Source organism: Panulirus ornatus, chromosome 14 (genome assembly GCF_036320965.1).
Source record: "Panulirus ornatus isolate Po-2019 chromosome 14, ASM3632096v1, whole genome shotgun sequence".
Taxonomy (NCBI): Eukaryota; Metazoa; Arthropoda; class Malacostraca; order Decapoda; family Palinuridae; genus Panulirus; species Panulirus ornatus.
The window spans coordinates 38,527,372-38,553,412 of record NC_092237.1 but is presented as its reverse complement, the minus strand read 5'-3'; the positions used below and the strand labels follow the sequence as shown (position 1 = coordinate 38,553,412).

Below are 26,041 nucleotides of genomic sequence, written 5' to 3'. Positions count from 1 at the left end.
GATCTGTCTATGGTCTATAGCAGTCACCTGCACTACTAAATCTGGCTATGGTCTATCGTCAGTTACCTGCACTGCCAATTCTGTCTGTAGTCTATAGCCAATGAATGGGTCGAGTCTCAGGCGCGCAATGATGAGATAGTTCAGAATAATTTATGAGTGAACATTGCATGTATAAACATTACCAAGATGCCCCTGAGTCGATTTACAGCGTCCTCTGGACTAAAGAGTAGGGACGGCCTGTCTCATCCATCTGTCTCACAATAAGTGAGTGGGGCCATGGAGCTGTGCGTAACAGTTTCAGAGAGATATCACTAATCCACCGGTGGTCAAGTGATTACGTTGTCCAACTGTCTTTCTCATTAGCATGGGTTCAACTCTCGGCCGGGCAATGGTAAAATGTGTGTGTGTGTGTGTGTGTGTGTGTGTGTGTGTGTGTGTGTGTGTGTGTGTGGTAGTTGAAGGAATGATTTAGGAGCATTGGGTTTTCATTTACGTTAATGGAAATGGTGTAGATCCTCTGAAGTTGTGTGTAGGAAAAGAGCTGGAAATTGGGAAGCCTTGCTTAAAATAGTAGCACATACAAAAGAATACGTATATGAATAGGAAAGATGGTAAGAGAGCATTATTAGCTTGCATACTAAATGGCATGAGTGCAAAAGAGAGACTATTGGATGTGAATGTGATGAGAGCGTCAGTTTGTGGGATGTTTGTGTAGGCGAGTGTGATGATTTGTACGTCTCCGGGAATGAGGTAACGAGAAGGGTGAAAGGTGTTAGAAATGAGTGAACTTGGAAAAGAGTTGTTTATGAGGAAAAACCAGGAGAGATAGCGTGTAGAAGAGTAGTAGAACGTGAAAATAAACGAAGCTAGGGGAGTGGATGAGGAATGAGAGGCATTTCAGGAAGCAATGGTTTCAGGAAGTGTGTGCTATGCGAAAGGTGGGAGGTAGTATGTGAGAAAGGGTAGTGAGTAGTGGCATGACGAAGTAAAGCTGTTAGTGAAAGAGAAAAAAAGACGCGTTAGGGCGGTACTTACTTGGATACTGTCGTGAAGGAAGGTTCTGGGGTTAAAAAAGGTAAATGAAAGAGAGGGTGAGCAAGTATCAGTAAACTTCATAGAGAATGATATGCTATGTAAGGAGATGAATAGTGTGAGATAAGCAAGAAAAAATGGGGGCAAATGAAGAAATAACAGGAAGCGATGAGGTGAGGAGATCGAGTGAGTATTTTGAAAGACTGTTGAGAGTGTTTGATGACAGTGGCAGAGGTACGATGTTTGGATCGGGGAGGTATGCGAAATGAGGGGGATCATGGAGAGTGGCTTAATGAAGACAGAAGAGGTAGTGAAGACCTTACTAAAGATGAAAAATGACAAAACAGCTGAAGTGCATGGTATTGCAGTTGAATTTCTTATGAAACTCTGTTGTTGATTGGTCGGTTAAGATTGTTGGTGTATGTATGGATCATGGTGAGGTGCCTGAGGATTGACAGAATGCTTGGGGAAAAAGTTTCAACCTATAGGGGCATATTGTTTGTTGAATGTACCGGGTAAGTTGTATGGGAAAGTAATTGATTGAGAAGGTGAAAGCATGAACAGAGCATCAAATTGGAGAGGAACAATATGGCTTCAGGTGCGGTAGAGTATACTTAGATCAGGTGTTTGCTTTAAAGAATGTGTGCGAAATATACGTAGTGAAATAGATGGATTCGTATGTAGAATTTATGGATCTGGTGAAAAATATGATAGGACAATTAGACATCTATTTTTGAAGATCTTACGAACATATGGGCCTGGGAGGAAACTTATTAAAAGCAATGAGGAGTTTTTGTCGAGAGTACATACAAGGTGTGTGAGCGAGTAGGTTGAGAGAAGAATGCGTTATTCCATGTTAAAGTTTGTTTGTGGCAGGATTTGTGGTGTCACCATGGCTACAAGTTTTGTCTATTGATGTGATGGTGAGGGAGGTAAATGTAAGGATCTTGGAAAGAGCGTGTAGATGGTGAAAGGGCTTAGGGAGTGATTAGGTTGTTGTTTTTTGATAACAGCATCCGTGGTAGATTCAAATGAAGAAAAGCAGAAGTTGGCGATTGATTCTGGGTGAGTATGTAGGTTAGGAAACTGAAAGAAAATGTGATTGAAAGTAATGTAATCAGGGTTAGGAAGACAAGAACGGGTTAGTTGGGGTGTGAGTTTGAATGGAGAAAATTTGGAGGAAGTGAAGTGTTGGGTTTCCTAGCAAAGGATATGGCAGCAAATGGAACCATGGAAGCGGAAGCAAGTCATAAGATGGGCGTCGGGAGCATTAAGAATTGCGTCGAAAGGGAGGTCGTTATCTGGGAGGGCGGAAACAGGTGTGTTTAAAGGTGTGGTTGTCCCAACGATATGGTACGGATGCGACGCTTGGGCAAGGAGGAGGTTAGATGTTCTAGAAATGAAATGCTTGAGGACAATATGTGGCGTAAGGTGGTTTGATCGAGTAAGTGATGAAAGTGTGGGAGACAGGTGTGGTAATAAGAAGGTTGTGGTTGAGAGAGAAGACAAAGGTTTGTGGAAATGGTTCGGACATATGGAGAGAATGAATGAGGAGAAGTTGACAAAGAGGATATTTGTCAGAAGTGTTGGGTACTCAGAAGAAAATGGAGACCAAAAGGATGGAATGTAAAAAAATTTGATTGATCGGGGCCTGGATAAGCATTAGTAAGAAAGCTTGTGCAGAATAAAATAAACTGGAACGCTCTGATATAGAGGGGGCAACATGCTCTCAACAGACTGAACTAGGGCATGTAAAGCCGAGGGGGAAAACCATTGAGAGGGTGTGTTGGGCTTGGCTGTGGCTTTGGAGCACTGCACAAAACAGCTAGAGGAAGGATGTGAGGGAGTACGGGCTTCTGACGCTACCTAGCTAATAGGGGAAACGGCAAACAAATGAGTTTCAGAAGATATATTCTATTAGATCTAAGTTAAAGTACCGTAGATCTTTCATTGATAAATCCCTTATGGTAGCAAAAAAATTATTTTATATACTTGAGCCCAAACCTCCCACAGACATGAATCTTTTAATCTTTTAATGATAATCTTACTTTACTTCCCAATTTGCTTAAGTACTTTAATTTAAATGCTGCCTTCAGCAACAATAATACTATAAAGAATATCTTAATCGGGAACTCACCAGGTTGTATCTATAAAGTGCCATGTAGAAATTGTGATAAGTGTTACGTTGGGCAGACTGGTAAGGATCAATCTGTTAGACTTAAGCAACATGAATATAGTATAAGCACGGTACAAGGATCAAATGCCTAGTTTAATCATGTTGAAAACTATGACCATTGTGTTGACTAGAGTAATGCCATCTCAGTTATGGGCTCTAACTCCAGTACGACGAGAAGTATATGTGTATCTTCCATTATTAGATACACAAAAAATTGTAATCTTAATATTAGTGAATGTCTATGCAAATCGGATAACTTTATTGTTGATAAAATTGTAAACAATTCACCTTCTTGTCCACATAAGTTTACCAAATGGGTGTTCAGTGTAGTAAATGGAAATGGGGAAGAGCTTGTAGATTTATGTGCTGAAAAAGAAAGTATGAATCGGAATACCTGGTTTAAAAAGAGAGATATACATAAGTATACTTATGTAAGTAGGAGAGATGGCCAGAGAGCGTTATTGGATTACGTGTTAATTGATAGGCGCGCGAAAGAGAGACTTTTGGATGTTAATGTGCTGATAGGTGCAACTGGAGGGATGTCTGATCATTATCTTGAGGAGGCGAAGGTGAAGATTTGTAGATGTTTTCGGAAAAGAAGAAAGAATGTTGGGGTGAAAAGAGTGATAAAGAGTAAGTGAGCTTGGGAAGAAGACTTGTGTGAGGAATTACCAGGATAGACAGAGAACAGAATGGAAAAAGGTGAGAACAAAGGACATAAGGGGAGTGGGGGAGTAATGGGATGTATTTAGAGAAGCAGTGATGGCTTGCGCAAAAGATGCTTGTGGCATGAGAGGCGTGGGATGTGGGCTGATTAGAAAGGGTAGTGAGTGGTGGGATGAAGAAGTAAGATTATTAGTGAAAGATAAGACAGGCACGTTTTTTGCAGGGAAATATTGCAAATGACTGGGAGATGTATAAAAGAAAGAGGCAGGAGGTCAAGAGAAAAGGTGCAAGAGGTGTAAAAGAGGGCAAATGAGAGTTGGAATGAGAGAGTATATTAGATTTTAGGGAGAATTAAAAGATGTTTTGGAAGGAGGTAAATAAAGTGCGTAAGATAAGGGAACAAATGGGAACTTCAGTGAAGGGGGCTTATGGCGAAGTCATAATAAGTAGTGGTGAGGTGAGGAGATGGAGTGAGTATTTTGAAGGTTTACTGAATGTGATTGATAATAGAGTGGCAGATATAGGGTGTTTTCGTCGAGGTGGTGTGCAAAGTGAGAGGGCTTTGGGAGAATGATTTGGTAAATAGAGAAGAGGTAGTAAAAGCTTTGCGGAAGATGAAAGCAGGCAAAGCAGAGAATTTAGATGGTATTGCAGTGGAATTTATCAAAAAAGGGGGTGACTATATTGTTGACTGAATGGTAAGGTTATTTAATGCATGTATGACTCATGGTGAGATGCCTGAGGATTGGAGGAAATCTTGCATAGTGCCATTTTTCAAAGGCAAAGGGGATATATATATATATATATATATATATATACATACAAATATATATATATATATATATATATATATATATATATACGAATAAAGTGTATATGAACGCGCACCTTCATAGAACATACAAAGCTCCAACAGCCAGGATCGAACCTGGGACCCCTTGTGCAAGAGGCAGGCATGCTAACCGCTAGGCTAAGGGACTGTATAATAGGAAACAACTATTCGAAATACTAAGTACTCTTGCCTCTTGCACAAGGGGTCCCAGGTTCGATCCTGGCTGTTGGAGCTTTGTATGTTCTATGAAGGCGCGCGTTCATATACACTTTATTCGTATTCATATAACTCCGCGTTGTACAGTCAGGTTCGGTAAAACGCTATCAGCTGGCTATGTGTTCTGTTCGGAAACAACCGATAGACCCCGTTGCTCACCACTGTGAGACGAAGGGTATTCGAGTACTTAGTATTTCGAATAGTTGTTTCCTATTATACAGTCCCTTAGCCTAGCGGTTAGCATGCCTGCCTCTTGCACAAGGGGTCCCAGGTTCGATCCTGGCTGTTGGAGCTTTATATCTATATATATATATATATATATATATATATATATATATATATATATATATATATATATATATATATATATATATGTATTTATATATATATAAATATATAAATATATATATATATATATATATATATATATATATATATATATATATATATATATATATATATATATATATATATATATATATATATATATATATATATATATATATGTTTCAGTAACTTATGAATATTTTATGGTACACATGAATTGATGTAAATGACTGTGTATATTGTTACGAACTCAATACTTATTCAGGCGAGGTCGCCAATAACATATATGTTACAAATTCTACTGACCCTTGTCTTGCAAGGACGTTATAGATTTGTCAAGTTGCACAACTCAGGATAACACAATAATAAAGTTATGGGATTGCATTAAAGACCAGCATTACATTAAATCTACTTATAATGAAACAATTCAAGTGTACAAAGATAGGTACATAAATCAAGCATGAAACATTACGTTAACATTGAACATGAGTCAGTTTTCTAGATAAGATATTAAGCCAGGAGATCTCTTTCTTATGACACTTAGTTACGCTTGACGTGACACAATGAACTTCATCGTTACACTTATCTAAACCTGATGTAACACAGTAAACACTTAGCTAAACCTGACGTGACACAGTAGTAACGGGCTTATAGCACAACACTCGGGTAACGGGCTTATAACACAGCACTCGGGTAACGGGCTTATAGCACAGCAGGGCTTACAGGCTTACAGGCTTACAGGCTTACAGGTTTACAGGCTTACAGACTTACAGGTTTACAGGTTTCCAGCAGGGGACACCACCCACCTCGCTGGACTAGAGAGTGAGGAATCAAATCTCAGCGGGTGTAGTGGGTACAAGAAGTCAAACGTTCACCCTTGCTACTAAACAACCTTACATTTTGATTGGCTATAGAAATATAAGCAATTCTTATTGGTTGGAGGGTCCCAGAGACTCGGCGTAGCTACACTCTCGTAAAATGCTGGGTGGACAGAAACTCCGAGCCAGCCTCTGGCATCACTCCTCGCCCTGATAAGAAATAGATACAACAGCATACACGAGGACACACACACGTGTTCGTAACAATATATATATATATATACATATATATATATATATATATATATATATATATATATATATATATATATATATATATATATATATATATATATATATATATATATATATATTATCCCTGGGGAAAGGGGAGAAAGAATACTTCCCACGTATTCCCTGCGTGTCGTAGAAGGCTACTAAAAGGGAAGGGAGCGGGGGGCTGGAAATCCTCACCTCTTGTTTTTTTTTTTCCCAAAGAAGGAACAGAGAAGGGGGCCAGATGAGGATATTCCCTCAAAGGCCCATTCCTCTGTTCTTAAAGCTACCTCGCTAGGGCGGGAAATGGCGAATAGTATAAAAGAAAAGAAAAGATATATATATATATATATATATATATATATATATATATATATATATATATATATATATATATATATATATATATATATATATATATATATAAATATATATATATATACATATATATGTATATATATATAACTCCTGAAACAGGAGTAGTGGGAGTATGTGATAGAATGTAAAAAAGTAAATTCTGGATTAATATGGGTAAAACTGAAAGTTGATGGAGAGAGATGGGTGATTATTGGTGCATATGCACCTGGGCATGAGAAGAAAGATCATGAGAGGCAAGTGTTTTGGGAGCAGCTGAATGAGTGTGTTAGTGGTTTTGATGAACGAGACCGGGTTATAGTGATGGGTGATTTGAATGCAAAGGTGAGTTTTGTGGCAGTTGAGGGAATAATTGGTATACATGGGGTGTTCAGTGTTGTAAATGGAAATGGTGAAGAGCTTGTAGATTTATGTGCTGAAAAAGGACTGGTGATTGGGAATACCTGGTTTAAAAAGCGAGATATACATAAGTATACGTATGTAAGTAGGAGAGATGGCCAGAGAGCGTTATTGGATTACGTGTTAATTAACTGGCGCGCGAAAGAGAGACTTTTGGATGTTAATGTGCTGAGAGGTGCAACTGAAGGGATGTCTGATCATTATCTTGTGGAGGCTAAGGTGAAGATTTGTATGGGTTTTCAGAAAAGAAGATTAAATATTGGGGTGAAGAGGGTGGTGAGAGTAAGTGAGCTTGGGAAGGAGACTTGTGTAAGGAAGTACCAGGAGAGACTGAGTACAGAATGGAAAAAGGTGAGAACAATGGAAGTAAGGAGAGTGGGGGAGGAATGGGATGTATTTAGGGAATCAGTAATGCATTGCGCAAAAGATGCTTGTGGCATGAGAAGAATGGAAGGTGGGTTGATTAGAAAGGGTAGTGAGTGGTGGGATGAAAAAGTAAGATTATTAGTGAAAGAGAAGAGAGAGGCATTTGGACGATTTTTGCAGGGAAAAAATGCAATTGAGTGGGAGATGTATAAAAGAAAGAGACAGGAGGTCAAGAGAAAGGTGCAAGAGGTGAAAAAGAGGGCAAATGAGAGATGAAGTGAGAGAGTATCATTAAATTTTACGGAGAATAAAAAGATGTTCTGGAAGGAGGTAAATAAAGTGCGTAAGACAAGGGAGCAAATGGGAACTTCAGTGAAGGGCGCAAATGGGGAGGTGATAACAAGTAGTAGTGATGTGAGAAGGAGATGGAGTGAGTATTTTGAAGGTTTGTTGAATGTGTTTGATGATAGAGTGGCAAATATAGGGTGTTTTGGTCGAGGTGGTGTGCAAAGTGAGAGGGTTAGGGAAAATGATTTGGTAAACAGAGAAGAGGTAGTAAAAGCTTTGCGGAAGATGAAAGCCGGCAAGGCAGCAGGTTTGGATGGTATTGCAGTGGAATTTATTAAAAAAGGGGGTGACTGTATTATTGACTGGTTGGTAAGGTTATTTCATGTATGTATGACCCATGGTGAGGTGCCTGAGGATTGGCGGAATGCGTGCATAGTGCCATTGTACAAAGGCAAAGGGGATAAGAGTGAGTGCTCAAATTACAGAAGGTATAAGTTTGTTGAGTATTCTTGGTAAATTATATGGGAGGGTATTGATTGAGAGGGTGAAGGCATGTACAGAGCATCAGATTGGGGAAGAGCAGTGTGGTTTCAGAAGTGGTAGAGGATGTGTGGATCAGGTGTTTGCTTTAAGAATGTATGTGAGAAATACTTAGAAAAGCAAATGGATTTGTATGTAGCATTTATGGATCTGGAGAAGGCATATGATAGAGTTGATAGAGATGCTCTGTGGAAGGTATTAAGAATATATGGTGTGGGAGGCAAGTTGTTAGAAGCAGTGAAAAGTTTTTATCGAGGATGTAAGGCATGTGTACGTGTAGGAAGAGAGGAAAGTGATTGGTTCTCAGTGAATGTAGGTTTGCGGCAGGGGTGTGTGATGTCTCCATGGTTGTTTAATTTGTTTATGGATGGGGTTGTTAGGGAGGTGAATGCAAGAGTTTTGGAAAGAGGGGCAAGTATGAAGTCTGTTGGGGATGAGAGAGCTTGGGAAGTGAGTCAGTTGTAGTTCGCTGATGATACAGCGCTGGTGGCTGATTCATGTGAGAAACTGCAGAAGCTGGTGACTGAGTTTGGTAAAGTGTGTGAAAGAAGAAAGTTAAGAGTAAATGTGAATAAGAGCAAGGTTATTAGGTACAGTAGGGTTGAGGGTCAAGTCAATTGGGAGGTAAGTTTGAATGGAGAAAAACTGGAGGAAGTAAAGTGTTTTAGATATCTGGGAGTGGATCTGGCATCGGATGGAACCATGGAAGCGGAAGTGGATCATAGGGTGGGGGAGGGGGCGAAAATCCTGGGAGCCTTGAAGAATGTGTGGAAGTCGAGAACATTATCTCGGAAAGCAAAAATGGGTATGTTTGAAGGAATAGTGGTTCCAACAATGTTGTATGGTTGCGAGGCGTGGGCTATGGATAGAGTTGTGCGCAGGAGGATGGATGTGCTGGAAATGAGATGTTTGAGGACAATGTGTGGTGTGAGGTGGTTTGATCGAGTAAGTAACGTAAGGGTAAGAGAGATGTGTGGAAATAAAAAGAGCGTGGTTGAGAGAGCAGAAGAGGGTGTTTTGAAATGGTTTGGGCACATGGAGAGAATGAGTGAGGAAAGATTGACCAAGAGGATATATGTGTCGGAGGTGGAGGGAACGAGGAGAAGTGGAGACCAAATTGGAGGTGGAAAGATGGAGTGAAAAAGATTTTGTGTGATCGAGGCCTGAACATGCAGGAGGGTGAAAGGAGGGCAAGGAATAGAGTGAATTGGATCGATGGGGTATACCGGGGTTGACGTGCTGTCAGTGGATTGAATCATGGCAAGTTGAAGCGTCTGGGGTAAACCATGGAAAGCTGTGTAGGTATGTATACTTGCGTGTGTGGACGTATGTATATACATGTGTATGGGGGTGGGTTGGGCCATTTCGTTCGTCTGTTTCCTTGCGCTACCTCGTAAACGCGGGAGACAGCGAAAAAGCAAAAAAAAAAAAAAGAAATATATATATATATATATATATATATATATATATATATATATATATATATATATATATGTATATATATATATATTTTTTTTTTTTTTTTTTTTTTTAAGGGGAAATAAATGTTTATAGTTGTGTTACTGGAGTGATAGTTTTCATACATGGTGTTTTGACAAGGAAATAGTGAAATTGGAGAAAAATGTAGCTTAGACATTGAAGCTTATTGATACAGTTGTTAAATTGATGAGAACTGCTATTGACGTTTGTGTAAATAAATTATACATTTCCTTTTTCCATAGCCAGAGGTTGCACCATTATGTGACATTCATTTTTTCATTCATTTCAAGCTAGAAGTTTCACTTTTCTAAATTGTTTCTTACATTTTTCATATGTATATATATATGTAAGTGTGTGTGTGAGTATACGTGCGTATGTATGTGTATGTGTGTGTATGTGTATATGTATATATATATGTATATTATCCCTGGGGATAGGGGTGAAAGAATACTTCCCACGTATTCCTCGCGTGTCGTAGAAAGCGACTAGAGGGGACGGGTGCGGGGAGCCGGAAATCCTCCCCTCCTTGTATTAACTTTCTAAAATGGGAAACAGAAGAAGGAGTCACGCGGGGAGTGCTCATCCTCCTCGAAGGCTGAGAGTGGGGAGCCTAAATGTGTGTGGATGTAACCAAGATGTGAAAAAAGGAGAGATAGGTATTATGTTTGAGGAAAGGAACCTGGATGTTTTGGCTCTGAGTGAAACGAAGCTCAAGGGTAAAGGGGAAGAGTGGTTTGGGAATGTCTAGGGAGTAAAGTCAGGGGTTAGTGAGAGGACAAGAGCAAGGGAAGGAGTAGAAATACTCCTGAAACAGGAGTTGTGGGAGTATGTGATAGAATGTAAGAAAGTAAATTCTCGATTAATATGGGAAAACTGAAAGTTGATAGAGAGAGGTGGGTGATTATTGGTGCATATGCACCTGGGCATGAGGAGAAAGATCATGAGAGGCAAGTGTTTTGGGAGCAGCTGAATGAGTGTGTTAGTGGTTTTGATGCACGAGACCGGGTTATAGTGATGGGTGATTTGAATGCAAAGGTGAGTAATGTGGCAGTTGAGGGAATAATTGGTATACATGGGGTGTTCAGTGTTGTAAATGGAAATGGTGAAGAGCTTGTAGATTTATGTGCTGAAAAAGGACTGATGATTGGGAATACCTGGTTTAAAAAGCGAGATATACATAAGTATACTTATATAAGTAGGTGAGATGGCAAGAGAGCGTTATTGGATTACGTGTTAATTGACAGGCGTGCGAAAGAGAGACTTTTGGATGTTAATGTGCTGAGAGGTGCAACTGGAGGGATGTCTGATCATTATCTTGTGAAGGCTAAGGTGAAGATTTGTATGGGTTTTCAGAAAAGAAGAGTGAATGTTGGGGTGAAGAGGGTGGTGAGAGTAAGTGAGCTTGGGAAGGAGACCTGTGTGAGGAAGTACCAGGAGAGACTGAGTACAGAATGGAAAAAGGTGAGAACAATGGAAGTAAGGGGAGTGGGGGAGGAATGGGATGTATTTAGGGAATCAGTGATGGATTGCGCAAAAGATGCTTGTGGCATGAGAAGAGTGGAAGGTGGGTTGATTAGAAAGGGTAGTGAGTGGTGGGATGAAGAAGTAAGAGTATTAGTGAAAGAGAAGAGAGAGGCATTTGGACGATTTTTGCAGGGAAAAAATGCAATTGAGTGGGAGATGTATAAAAGAAAGAGACAGGAGGTCAAGAGAAAGGTGCAAGAGGTGAAAAAAAGGGCAAATGAGAGTTGGAGTGAGAGAGTATCATTAAATTTTAGGGAGAATAAAAAGATGTTCTGGAAGGAGGTAAATAAAGTGCGTAAGACAAGGGAGCAAATGGGAACTTCAGTGAAGGGCGCAAATGGGGAGGTGATAACAAGTAGTGGTGATGTGAGAAGGAGATGGAGTGAGTATTTTGAAGGTTTGTTGAATGTGTTTGATGATAGAGAGGCAGATATAGGGTGTTTTGGTCGAGGTGGTGTGCAAAGTGAGAGGGTTAGGGAAAATGATTTGGTAAACAGAGAAGAGGTAGTGAAAGCTTTGCGGAAGATGAAAGCCGGCAAGGCAGCAGGTTTGGATGGTATTGCAGTGGAATTTATTAAAAAAGGGGGTGACTGTATTGTTGACTGGTTGGTAAGGTTATTTAATGTATGTATGACTCATGGTGAGGTGCCTGAGGATTGGCGGAATGCGTGCATAGTGCCATTGTACAAAGGCAAAGGGGATAAGAGTGAGTGCTCAAATTACAGAGGTATAAGTTTGTTGAGTATTCCTGGTAAATATATGGGAGGGTATTGATTGAGAGGGTGAAGGCATGTACAGAGCATCAGATTGGGTAAGAGCAGTGTGGTTTCAGAAGTGGTAGAGGATGTGTGGATCAGGTGTTTGCTTTGAAGAATGTATGTGAGAAATACTTAGAAACGCAAATGGATTTGTATGTAGCATTTATGGATCTGGAGAAGGCATATGATAGAGTTGATAGAGATGCTCTGTGGAAGGTATTAAGAATATATGGTGTGGGAGGCAAGTTGTTAGAAGCAGTGAAAAGTTTTTATCGAGGATGTAAGGCATGTGTACGTGTAGGAAGAGAGGAAAGTGATTGGTTCTCAGTGAATGTAGGTTTGCGGCAGGGGTGTGTGATGTCTCCATGGTTGTTTAATTTGTTTATGGATGGGGTTGTTAGGGAGGTGAATGCAAGAGTTTTGGAAAGAGGGGCAAGTATGAAGTCTGTTGGGGATGAGAGAGCTTGGGAAGTGAGTCAGTTGTAGTTCGCTGATGATACAGCGCTGGTGGCTGATTCATGTGAGAAACTGCAGAAGCTGGTGACTGAGTTTGGTAAAGTGTGTGAAGAAGAAAGTTAAGAGTAAATGTGAATAAGAGCAAGGTTATTAGGTACAGTAGGGTTGAGGGTCAAGTCAATTGGGAGGTGAGTTTGAATGGAGAAAAACTGGAGGAAGTGAAGTGTTTTAGATATCTGGGAGTGGATCTGGCAGCGGATGGAACCATGGAAGCGGAAGTGGATCATAGGGTGGGGGAGGGGGCGAAAATCCTGGGAGCCTTCAAGAATGTGTGGAAGTCGCGAAAATTATCTCGGAAAGCAAAAATGTGTATGTTTGAAGGAATAGTGGTTCCAACAATGTTGTATGGTTGCGAGGCGCGGGCTATGGATAGAGGTGTGCGCAGGAGGATGGATGTGCTGGAAATGAGATGTTTGTAAGGATAATATGTGGTGTGAGGTGGTTTGATCGAGTAAGTAACGTAAGGGGAAGAGAAATATGTGGAAATAAAAAGAGCGTGGCTGAGAGAGCAGAAGAGGGTGTTTTGAAATGGTTTGGGCACATGGAGAGAATGAGTGCGGAAAGATTGACCAAGAGGATATATGTGTCGGAGGTGGAGGGAACGAGGAGAAGTGAGAGACCAAATTGGAGGTGGAAAGATGGAGTGAAAAAGATTTTGTTTGATCGAGGCCTGAACATGCAGGAGGGTGAAAGAAGGGCAAGGAATAGAGTGAATTGGATCGATGGGGTATACCGGGGTTGACGTGCTGTCAGTGGATTGAATCATGGCAAGTTGAAGCGTCTGGGGTAAACCATGGAAAGCTGTGTAGGTATGTGTACTTGCGTGTGTGGACGTATGTATATACATGTGTATGGGGGTGGGTTGGGCCATTTCGTTCGTCTGTTTCCTTGTGCTACTTCGTAAACGCGGGAGACAGCGAAAAAGCAAAAAAAAAAAAAGAAAATATATATATATATATATATATATATATATATATATATATATATATATATATATATATATATATATATATATATATATATATATATATATATATATTTTTTTTTTTTTTTTTTTCTTTTTAAGGGGAAGTAAATGTTTATAGTTGTGTTACTGGAGTGATAGTTTTCATACATGGTGTTTTGACAAGAAAATAGTGAAATTGGAGAAAAATGTAGCTTAGACATTGTGGCTTATTGATACAGTGGTTAAATTGATGAGAACTGCTATTGACGTTTGTGTAAATAAATTATACATTTCCTTTTTCCATAGCCAGAGGTTGAACCATTATGTGACATTCATTTTTTCATTCATTTCAAGCTAGAAGTTTCAGTTTTCTAAATTGTTTCTTACATTTTTCATATGTATATATATGTATGTGTGTGTGTGTGTATATGTGCGTATGTATGTGTATGTGTGTGTATGTGTATATGTATATATATATGTATATTATCCCTAGGGATAGGGGTGAAAGAATACTTCCCACGTATTCCTCGCGTGTCGTAGAAAGCGACTAGAGGAGACGGGAGAGGGGGGGGCCAGAAATCCTCCCCTCCTTGTATTAACTTTCTAAAATGGGAAACAGAAGAAGGAGTCACGCGGGGAGTGCTCATCCTCCTGGAAGGCTGATAGTGGGGTGCCTAAATGTGTGTGGATGTAACCAAGATGTGAAAAAAGGAGAGATAGGTAGTATGTTTGAGGAAAGGAACCTGGATGTTTTGGCCCTGAGTGAAACGAAGCTCAAGGATAAAGGGGAAGGGTGGTTTGGGAATGTCTGGGGAGTAAAGTCAGGGGTTAGTGAGAGGACAAGAGCAAGGGAAGGAATAGCAATACTCCTGAAACAGGAGTTGTGGGAGTATGTGATAGAATGTAAGAAAGTAAATTCTCGATTAATATGGGTAAAACTGAAAGTTGATAGAGAGAGGTGGGTGATTATTGGTGCATATGCACCTGGGCATGAGAAGAAAGATCATGAGAGGCAAGTGTTTTGGGAGCAGCTGAATGAGTGTGTTAGTGGTTTTCATGCACGAGACCGGGTTATAGTGATGGGTGATTTGAATGCAAAGGTGAGTAATGTGGCAGTTGAGGGAATAATTGGTATACATGGGGTGTTCAGTGTTGTAAATGGAAATGGTGAAGAGCTTGTAGATTTATGTGCTGAAAAAGGACTGATGATTGGGAATACCTGGTTTAAAAAGCGAGATATACATAAGTATATTTATGTAAGTAGGAGAGATGGCCAGAGAGTGTTATTGGATTACGTGTTAATTGACAGGCGTGCGAAAGAGAGACTTTTGGATGTTAATGTGTTGAGAGGTGCAACTGGAGGGATGTCTGATCATTATCTTGTGGAGGCTAAGGTGAAGATTTGTATGGGTTTTCAGAAAAGAAGAGTGAATGTTGGGGTGAAGAGGGTGGTGAGAGTAAGTGAGCTTGGGAAGGAGACCTGTGTGAGGAAGTACCAGGAGAGACTGAGTACAGAATGGAAAAAGGTGAGAACAATGGAAGTAAGGGGAGTGGGGGAGGAATGGGATGTATTTAGGGAATCAGTGATGGATTGCGCAAAAGATGCTTGTGGCATGAGAAGAGTGGGAGGTGGGTTGATTAGAAAGGGTAGTGAGTGGTGGGATGAAGAAGTAAGAGTATTAGTGAAAGAGAAGAGAGAAGCATTTGGACGATTTTTGCAAGGAAAAAATGCAATTGAGTGGGAGATGTATAAAAGAAAGAGACAGGAGGTCAAGAGAAAGGTGCAGGAGGTGAAAAAAAGGGCAAATGAGAGTTGGGGTGAGAGAATATCATTAAATTTTAGGGAGAATAAAAAGATGTTCTGGAAGGAGGTAAATAAAGTGCGTAAGACAAGGGAGCAAATGGGAACTTCAGTGAAGGGCGCAAATGGGGAGGTGATAACAAGTAGTGGTGATGTGAGAAGGAGATGGAGTGAGTATTTTGAAGGTTTGTTGAAAGTGTTTGATGATAGAGAGGCAGATATAGTGTGTTTTGGTCGAAGTGGTGTGCAAAGTGAAAGGGTTAGGGAAAATGATTTGTTAAACAGAGAAGAGGTAGTGAAAGCTTTGCGGAAGATGAAAGCCGGCAAGGCAGCAGGTTTGGATGGTATTGCAGTGGAATTTATTAAAAAAGGGGGTGACTGTATTGTTGACTGGTTGGTAAGGTTATTTAATGTATGTATTACTCATGGTGAGGTGCCTGAGGATTGGCGGAATGCGTACATAGTGCCATTATACAAAGGCAAAGGGGATAAGAATGAGTGCTCAAATTACAGAGGTACAAGTTTGTTGAGTATTCCTGGTAAATTATATGGGAGGGTATTGATTGAGAGGGTGAAGGCATGTACAGAGCATCAGATTGGGTAAGAGCAGTGGGGTTTCAGAAGTGGTAGAGGATGTGTGGATCAGGTGTTTGCTTTGAAGAATGTATGTGAGAAATACTTAGAAAAGCAAATGGATTTGTATGTATCATTTATGGATCTGGAGAAGGCATATGATAGAGTTGATATAGATACTCTGTGGAAGGTATTAAGAATATATGGTGTGGGAGGCAAGTTGTTAGAAGCAGTGAAAAGTTTTTATCGAGGATGTAAGGCATGTGTACGTGTAGGAAGAGAGGAAAGTGATTGGTTCTCAGTGAATGTAGGTTTGCGGCAGGGGTGTGTGATGTCTCCATGGTTGTTTAATTTGTTTATGGATGGGGTTGTTAGGGAGGTAAATGCAAGAGTTTTGGAAAGAGGGGCAAGTATGAAGTCTGTTGGGGATGAGAGAGCTTGGGAAGTGAGTCAGTTGTTGTTCGCTGATGATACAGCGCTGGTGGCTGATTCATGTGAGAAACTGCAGAAGCTGGTGACTGAGTTTGGTAAAGTGTGTGGAAGAAGAAAGTTAAGAGTAAATGTGAATAAGAGCAAAGTTATTAGGTACAGGAGGGTTGAGGGTCAAGTCAATTGGGAGGTGAGTTTGAATGGAGAAAAACTGGAGGAAGTGAAGTGTTTTAGATATCTGGGAGTGGATCTGGCAGCGGATGGAACCATGGAAGCGGAAGTGGATCATAGGGTGGGGGAGGGGGCGAAAATTCTGGGGGCCTTGAAGAATGTGTGGAAGTCGAGAACATTATCTCGGAAAGCAAAAATGGGTATGTTTGAAGGAATAGTGGTTCCAACAATGTTGTATGGTTGCGAGGCTTGGGCTATGGATAGAGTTGTGCGCAGGAGGATGGATGTGCTGGAAGTGAGATGTTTGAGGACAATGTGTGATGTGAGGTGGTTTTATCGAGTAAGTAACGTAAGGGTAAGAGAGATGTGTGGAAATAAAAAGAGCGTGGTTGAGAGAGCAGAAGAGGGTTTTTTGAAGTGGTTTGGGCACATGGAGAGAATGAGTGAGGAAAGATTGACGAAGAGGATATATGTGTCGGAGGTGGAGGGAACGAGGAGAAGAGGGAGACCAAATTGGAGGTGGAAAGATGGAGTGAAAAAGATTTTGTGTGATCGGGGCCTGAACATGCAGGAGGGTGAAAGGAGGGCAAGGAATAGAGTGAATTGGAGCGATGTGTTATACCGGGGTTGATGTGCTGTCAGTGGATTGAATCAAGGCATGTGAAGCGTCTGGGGTATACCATGGAAAGCTGTGTAGGTATGTATATTTGCGTGTGTGGACGTATGTATATACATATGTATGGGGGGGGGGTTGGGCCATTTCTTTCGTCTGTTTCCTTGCGCTACCTCGCAAACGCGGGAGACAGCGACAAAGTATAATAAAAAAATAAAAAAAAAGACAAGGGAGCAAATGGGAACTTCAGTGAAGGGCGCAAATGGGGAGGTGATAACAAGTAGTGGTGATGTGAGAAGGAGATGGAGTGAGTATTTTAAAGGTTTGTTGAATGTGTTTGATGATAGAGTGGCAGATATAGGGTGTTTTGGTCGAGGTGTGTGCAAAGTGAGAGGGTTAGGGAAAATGATTTGGTAAACAGAGAAGAGGTAGTAAAAGCTTTGCGGAAGTTGAAAGCCGGCAAGGCAGCAGGTTTGGATGGTATTGCAGTGGAATTTATTAAGAAAGGGGGTGACTGTATTATTGACTGGTTGGTAAGGTTGTTTAATATATGTATGTACTCATGGTGAGGTGCCTGAGAATTGGCGGAATGCGTGCATAGTGCCATTGTACAAAGGCAAAGGGAATAAGAGTGAGTGCTCAAATTATATATATATATATATATATATATATTTTTTTTTTCAAACTATTCGCCATTTCCCGCGTTAGCGAGGTAGCGTTAAGAACAGAGAACTGGGCCACTGAGGGAATATCCTCACCTGGCCCCCTTCTCTGTTCCTTCTTTTGGAAAATTAAAAAGAAATTGAGAGGGGAGGATCTCACTTTGCACTCCACCTCGACCAAAACACCCTATATCTGCCACTCTATCACCAAACACATTCAACAAACCTTCAAAATACTCACACCATCTCCTTTTCACATCACCACTACTTGTTATCGCCGCCCCATTAGTCCCTTTCACTGATGTTCCCATTTGTTGCCTTATCTTACTCACTTTATTTACCTCCTTCCAAAACATCTTTTTATTCTCCCTAAAATTTTATGAAACTCTCTCACGTTAACTCTCATTTGCCTTCTCTATCACCTCTTTCACCTTTCTCTTGACCTTCTTCCAGTCATTTGCATTATTTCCCTGCAATAATCGTCCAAATGCCTCTCTCTTCTCTTTCACTAATAATCTTGCTTTTCATCCCACTACTCACTACCCTTTCTACTCTGGCCATATCCCACGCTTCTCATGCCACATGAATCCCTTGCTTAAGCCATTACTGCTTCCCTAAATACATTCCATTCTTCTCCCACTCTCCTTATGTCATTTGTTTTCACCTTTTTCCATTCTGTATTCAGTCTCTCCTGGTACTACCTCACACAAGTCTCCTTCCCAAGCTCACTTACTTTCACCACTCTCTTCACCCCAACATGCTCTGTTCTTTTGAGAAAACCTCTACATATCTTCACCCTCGCCTCCAAAAGATAATGATCAGACATCCCTCCAATTGCACCCCTCAGCACATTAACATCCAAAAGTCTCTCTTTCGCGCGCCTATCAATTAACATGTAATCTAATAACGCTCTTTGGCCATATCTTCTACTTACATTCGTATGCTTATGTATATCTCTCTTTTTAAACCAGGTATTTCCAATCACCAGTTCTTTTTCAGCACATCAATCTACAAGCTTTTCACAATTTCCATTTACAACACTGAACACCTCATGTACACCAATTTTTCTCTCACCTTTGCATTGAAATCACCCATTACTATAACTCGGTCTTTTGCATCAAAACTACTAACACACTCTCTTAGCTTTTCCCTGAACCCATGCCTCTCATGATCTTTCTTCTCATGCCCAGTTGCATATGCACCAATAATCACCCATCTCTCTCCATCCACAATCAGTTTTACCCATATCAATCTAGAATTTGCTTTCTTACACTCTATCACATACTCTCACCACTCATATTCAGGAGTAGTGCTACTCCTTCCCTTGCTCTTGTCCTCTCACTAACCCCTGACTTTGCTCCCAAGACATTCCCAAACCACTCTTCCCCTTTACCCTTTACCTTCGTTTCACTCAGAGCCAAAACATCCAGGTTCCTTTCCCCATCTATACTACCTATCACTCCTTTTTTCTCATCTCGGTTACATCCACACACATTTAGACACCGCAATCTGATCCTTTGAGGAGGATGAGCACTTCCCGAGTGATTCCTTCTGTTTTCCTTTTAGAAAGTTAAAAATACAGGGAGGGTGGGTTTCTAGACCTGGTTCTTAAAGATGGAATGGTTATATGAATATGACACGGTCAAATAAGGACGAGAAATCTACATCCTTGCTGTTTGAGGAAGGGTGAGCTTCTGTAATATTTAGTCTTCGTGTGGTTGTGTCTCTTCACTATTTTTGTGGGAAGCTGCTATATCCTGTATCGTGCTAGTGGGCTTAAGTTTTTAAGGCAGGGACTTGAAACCTAAGTGCTTAAGCGAACAGTGGCCAAAACAATTTTCATGGATATGAGAGAGTGCAGCAACATCACGATTGATAAAAAAAAAAAGTGATATTCATTAAACTGACAATTCTTACTGTGTCAGATCTTTTCATTCTAATAATCTACTGACTGGATGAGTGTATATATTGATCCCTGTATGATGAATTGTACCTACTGTATCTGTCTCCATCCACCCACCAGGAGGCGCAAAACAACGTAACCGAAGTTCTGTTGAACCATGTGATTGAGTCATCTATGTGTCAAGTTTACATCCACCTACTTCAACACCCTGAGCCTCACCTCACACACACCAGTTACCATGAGGACTCGCGGACTTGTCATGGCCGGTGGGTAAATCATTGATTATAACAGTACATACACGAATAATTTTCATTTTATGCCTAACAAATTGTTGGTAACTTATCGAATGTTCCACTTAAGTGAAACGAAAATAAAGATTAAAACATACATTCAAATATGGAAATACAACATAGAAATACAAGCAACATATACACCCCATACACACAACATTTATACAGACTCACAAGACTTCTGGTCCGGATGAAATTTCAAGATATGTGCTGAAGATGTGAACCTCCGTGGTGTATGTTAGCGTTCCTGACAGTAATACACTCACGGGCCGCTAATGGTCGAGCGCATAGGTTCGAATCCTGATTACGACAGTCGATCAACAGTCAACCCAACTGTTCATCCACCCTTACAGGAGGGTGGAATCAAACAACATTGTGAACAAAAGCATACAACGAGACTTAGGTGGGATATCATTGTATGGCACGAAAACCATTCCTAGTTTCAGTAATCAGAGGAGACTACAGATATTAGAAGCTATTCACATTAGAGAGAAAGCACCTGTCATCAAAATCCAGACTAACATGACCACCGCTAAACAGCTTTGTAATGGCCCGCCAATAGCACATAGACGGATGGGACACGTCAATGACCCGCTACAAGCTACCGAGTCCGCCACCCTGTACAACAGAAACGCGGTCCTGTTTTCTCCATTTAAACTTACCTCTGAATTGACATGTCATCCAACCCTACTGTACCTAATAACCTCGCTCTTATTCATATTTACTCTCAGCTTTCTTCTTTCACACACTTTACCAAACTCAGACACCAGCTTCTGCAGTTTCACACCCGAATCAGCCACCAGCGCTGTATCATCAGCGAACAACAACTGATTCACTACCCAAGCTCTATAATCCACAAGCTCTCTCATCCACAACAAACTGCATACTTGCCCTTCTCTTCAAAACACTTGCATTAAAGACCATGGAGAGATCACGCACCCCTGCCGAAAACCGACGTTCACTGAGAACCAATCACTTTCCTCTCTTCCTACCCGTACACATGCTTTACATCCTCGATAAAAACTTTTCACTGCTTCTAACAACTTACCTCCCACACCATATATTCTTAATAACTTTCACAGAGCATCTCTATCAACTCTATCATATGCCTACTTCAGACCCATAAATGCTACATAAAAATCCATTTGCTTTTCTAAGTATTTCTCACATTCATTCTTCAAAGCAAACACCTGATCTACACATCCTCTACCACATCTGAAACCACACTGCTCTTCCCCAAACTGAGGCTCTGTACATGCCTTCACCCTCTCAGTCAATACCCACCCATATAATTTCCCAGGAATACTCAACAAACTTATACCTCTTTAATTTGAGCACTCACCTGTACCCTGTTTGCCTTTGTACAATGGCACTATGCATGCATTTCGCCAATCCTTAGGCATCTCACCATGAGTCGTACATAATGAAATATCCTTACCAACCAGTCAACAACGCAGTCACCACGTTTTTTGATAAATTCCACTGCAATACCATCCAAACCCGCTGCCTTGCGGGCTTTCATCTTTCGAAAAGCTTTTATTACTTCTTCCCTGTTTACAAATCATTCTCCCTTACCCTCTCACTTTGCACACCACCTCGACAAAAACACCCTATATCTGCAACTCTATCGTCAAACACATTCAAAAAACCTTCAAAATGATTACTCCATCTCGTTCTCATATCACCACTACTTTTTATCACCTCCCCATTTGCCTCCTTCCCTGATGTTCCCATTTGTTCCCTTGTTTTATGCACTTAATTTACCTCCTTCCAAAACATCATTTTATTCTCCCAAAAATTTAATGATGCTCTCTCACCCCAACTCTCATTTGCCCTCTTTTTCACCTCTTGCACCTTTTTTCTTGACCTCCTGCCTCTTTCTTTTATACATCTCCCAGTCATTTGCATTATTTCCCTGCAAAAATCGTCCAAATATCCCGGTCTTCTCTTTCACTAATAATCATACTTCTTCATCCCACAACTAACTACCCTTTCTAATCTGCCCACCTCCCACGCTTCTCATGCCAAACGCATCTTTTACGCAAGCAATCACTGCTTCCCTAAATACATCACATTCCTCCCCCACTCCCCTTCCGTCCTTTGTTCTCACTTTTTCCATTCTGAACTCATTGTCTCCTGGTACTTCCTCACACAAGGCTCCTTCCCAAGCTCACTTACTCTCACCACTCTCTTCACCCCAACATTCTGCCCCTATCCTTGGGGATAGAGGAGAAAGAATACTTCCCAAGCATTCCTGACGTGTCGTAGAAGGGGACTAAAGGGGACGGGAGCGGGTGGCTAGAAACCCTCCCCTCCTTGTATTTTCAGTTTCTAAAAGGGGAAACAGAAGAATGAGTTACCCAGGAAGATATCATCCTCCTCGAAGGCTCAGATAGGGTTGTCTAAATGTGGGTGGATGTAAGCAAGATGAGAAAAAGGAGAGATACGTAGTATGTTTGAGGAAAGGAACATGGCTGTTTAGCTCTGAGTCAAACGAAGTTCAAGGGTAAAGGGGAAGAGTGGTTTTGGAATGTCTTGGGAGTAAAGTCAGGGGTTTTTGAAAGGGCGAGAACAAGGGAAGGAGTGGCACTACTCCTGAAACAGGAGTGGTGAGAGTATGTGATGGAGTGTATGAAAGTAAACTTTAGTTTGATATGGGTAATTTTGAATGTGGGTGGAGAGAGATGGGTGATTATTGGTGCATATGCAACTGGGCATGAGAAGAAAGTTCATGAGAGACAAGTGTTTGGGAGCAGCCGAGTGAGTGTGATAGACGTTTTGATGGACTAGACCGGGTTATAGTGATGGGTGATTTGAATGCAAAGGTGAGTACTGTGGTACTTGAGGAAATAATTGGTGTACATTTGGTGTTCAGTGTTGTAAATGGAAATGGTGAAGAGCATGTAGATTTACGTGCTGAGAAAGGACTCGTGATTGAGAATACCTGGTGTGAAAAGAGAAATATACATAAGTATACGTATGTAAGTAGGAGAGATGGCCAGAGAGCGTTATTGGATCACGTGTTAATTGATAGGTGCGTGAAAGAGAGACTTTTGGATGTTTAATGTGCTGAGAGGTGCAAATGGCAGGATGTCTGATCATTATCTTGTGGAGGAGAAAGTGAAGATTTGTAGAGGTTTTCAGAAAAGAATATATACATATATATATATATATATATATATATATATATATATATATATATATATATATATATATATTCATTTTCATCTATTTATTTATTTTGCTTTGTCGCTGTCTCCCGCGTCAGCGAGGTAGCGCAAGTAAACAGACGAAAGAATGGTCCAACCCACCTACATACACATGTATATACATACACGTCCACACACGCACATATACATACCTATACATCTCAACGTATACGAATATATACACACACAGACATATACATATATACACTTGTACATAATTCATACTGTATGCCTTTATTCAATCCCATCGCCACCCCGCCACATATGAAATAACAACGGTGCGAAGTACGGCTAGGAAAAGACAACAAAGGCCACATTCGTTCACACTCACTCTCTAGCTGTCATGTAATAATGCATATATACCACAGCCTCCTTTCCACATCCAGGCCCCACAGAACTTTCCATGGTTTACCCCAAACGCTTCACATGCCCTGGTTCAATCCCTTGGCAGCACGTCGACCCTGGTATACCACATCTTTCCAGTTCACTCTATTCCTTGCACGCCTTTCACCCTCCTGCATGCTCAGGCCCAGATTACTAAACATCTTTTTCACTCCATCTTTCTACCTCCAATTTGGTCTCCCACTTCCCCTTGATCCCGCCACCTCTGACACATATATCCTCTTTGTCAATCTTTCCTCACTCATTCTCTCCATGTGAGCAAACCATTTCAAAACACCCTCTTCTGCTCTATCAGCCACACTCTTTTTATTACCACACATATCTCTTACCCTATTATTACTTACTCGATCAAACCACCTTACACCACATATGTTCTCAAACATCTCATTTCCAGCACATCTACCCTCCTCCACACAACTCTATCCATAGCCCACGCCTCGCAATCATGCAACATTGTTGGAACCACTATTCCTTCAAGCATACCAATTTTTAATTTTCTGAGATAATGTTCTCGACTTCCACACACTCTCCAAGTCTCCCAGAATTTTCGCCCCCTCCCCCACCCTATGATTCACTTCCGCTTCCATGGTTTCATCCGTTGCCTAATCAACTACCAGATATCTAAAGCACTTCACTTCCTCCAGTTTTTCTCCATTCAAACTTATCTCCCAATTGACTTGACCCTCAACCCTATTGTACCTAATAGCCTTGCTCTTATTCACATTTACTCGCAACTTTCTTCTTTCCCACACTTTACCAAACTCAGTCACCAGCTTCTGCAGTTTCTTACATGAATAAGCCACAAGCGCTGTATCATCAGCGAAGAACAACTGACTCACTTCCCAAGCTCTCTCATACACAACAGATTGCATATTTGCCAATCTTTCCAAAACTCTTGCATTCACCCCCTAACAATCCCATCCATATACAAATTAAAACACCATGGAGACATCACACACCCCTGTCGCAAACCTACATTCACTGAGAACCAATCACTTTCCTCTCTTCCTACACGTACACATGCCTTACATCCTGGATGAAAACTTTTCACTACTTCCAACAACTTGCCTCACACACCATATATTCTTAATACCTTCAACAGAGCATCTCTATCAACTCTATCATATGCCTTCCCCAGATCCATAAATGCTATATACAAATCCATTTCCTTTTCGAAGTATTTCTCATATACATTCTTCAAAGCAAACACCTGATCCACACATCCTCTACCACTTCTGAACCACACTGCTCTTCTCCAATCTGATGTTCTGTACATGCCTTCACCCTCTCAATCAATACCCTCCCATATAATTTCCCAAGAATACTCAACAAAATTATACCTATGTAATTTGAGCGCTCACCTTTGTCACCTTTGCCTTTGTACAATGGCACTACAAACTGAATACTTGCCCCTCTATCCAAAATTCTTGCATTCACCTCTCTACGAACCCCATGCATAAGAAAATTAAACAGCCATGGAGACATCACACACCCATATCGCAAACCTACATTCACTGAGAACCAATCACTTTTCTCTCCTCCCACACGCACAAATGCCTTACATCCTCGATAAAAACTTTTCACTGCTTCCAGCAACTACCTCCCCACACCATATATTCTTAATACCTTCCATAGAGCATCTCTATCAACTCTATCATATGCCTACTTCAGATCCATATGTGCTATATACAAATCCATTTGCTTTTCTGAGTATTTACCACATATATTTTTCAAAGCAAACACCTAATCCGCACATACTCTACCACTTCTAGAACCATACTGATCTTCCCTGTTCTGATGCTCTGTACATGCCTTCACCCTCTCAATCAATACCCTCATATATAATTTGACAGGAATACTCAACAAACTTATACCTCTGTAATTTCAGCAAGCTTTTATCACCTTTGCCTTTGTAAAATGGCACTATGTAAGCATTCCACCAATCCTAAGGCACCTCACCATGTGTCATACATACATTAAATAACCCTACCAACCAGTCGACAATACAGTCACAAGCTTTCTTAATAAATTCTACTGCAATAATATCCAAATCTGGTGCCTTGAACGGCTTTCATATTCCGCAAACATTTTACTACTTCTTCTCTGTTTACCAAATCATTCTCCCTAACCCTCTCATTTTGCACATCCCCTCGGCGAAAACACCATATATTTGCCACTCTATCATGAAACACATTCAACAAATCTTCAAAATACTCACCATATGAATATATATATATATATATATATATATATATATATATATATATATATATATATATATATATATATATATATATATATATATATATATATATATATATATATGTATATATATATATTTTCTTTTTATTATACTTTGTCGCTATCTCCCGCGTTTGCGAGGTAGCGCAAGGAAACAGACGAAAGAAATGGCCCAACCCCCCCCCCCCCATACACATGTATATACATACGTCC

The 26,041-nt window shown here is 40.6% G+C and overlaps 1 protein-coding gene across 1 annotated transcript in view; it reads left to right on the top strand.

Annotated features, from left to right (window-relative positions):
• Positions 1–26,041, top strand: part of LOC139753530 (glutamate receptor ionotropic, delta-1-like) — a 121,245-nt gene that overhangs the window by 1,333 nt on the left and 93,871 nt on the right. The window lies entirely within an intron of this gene.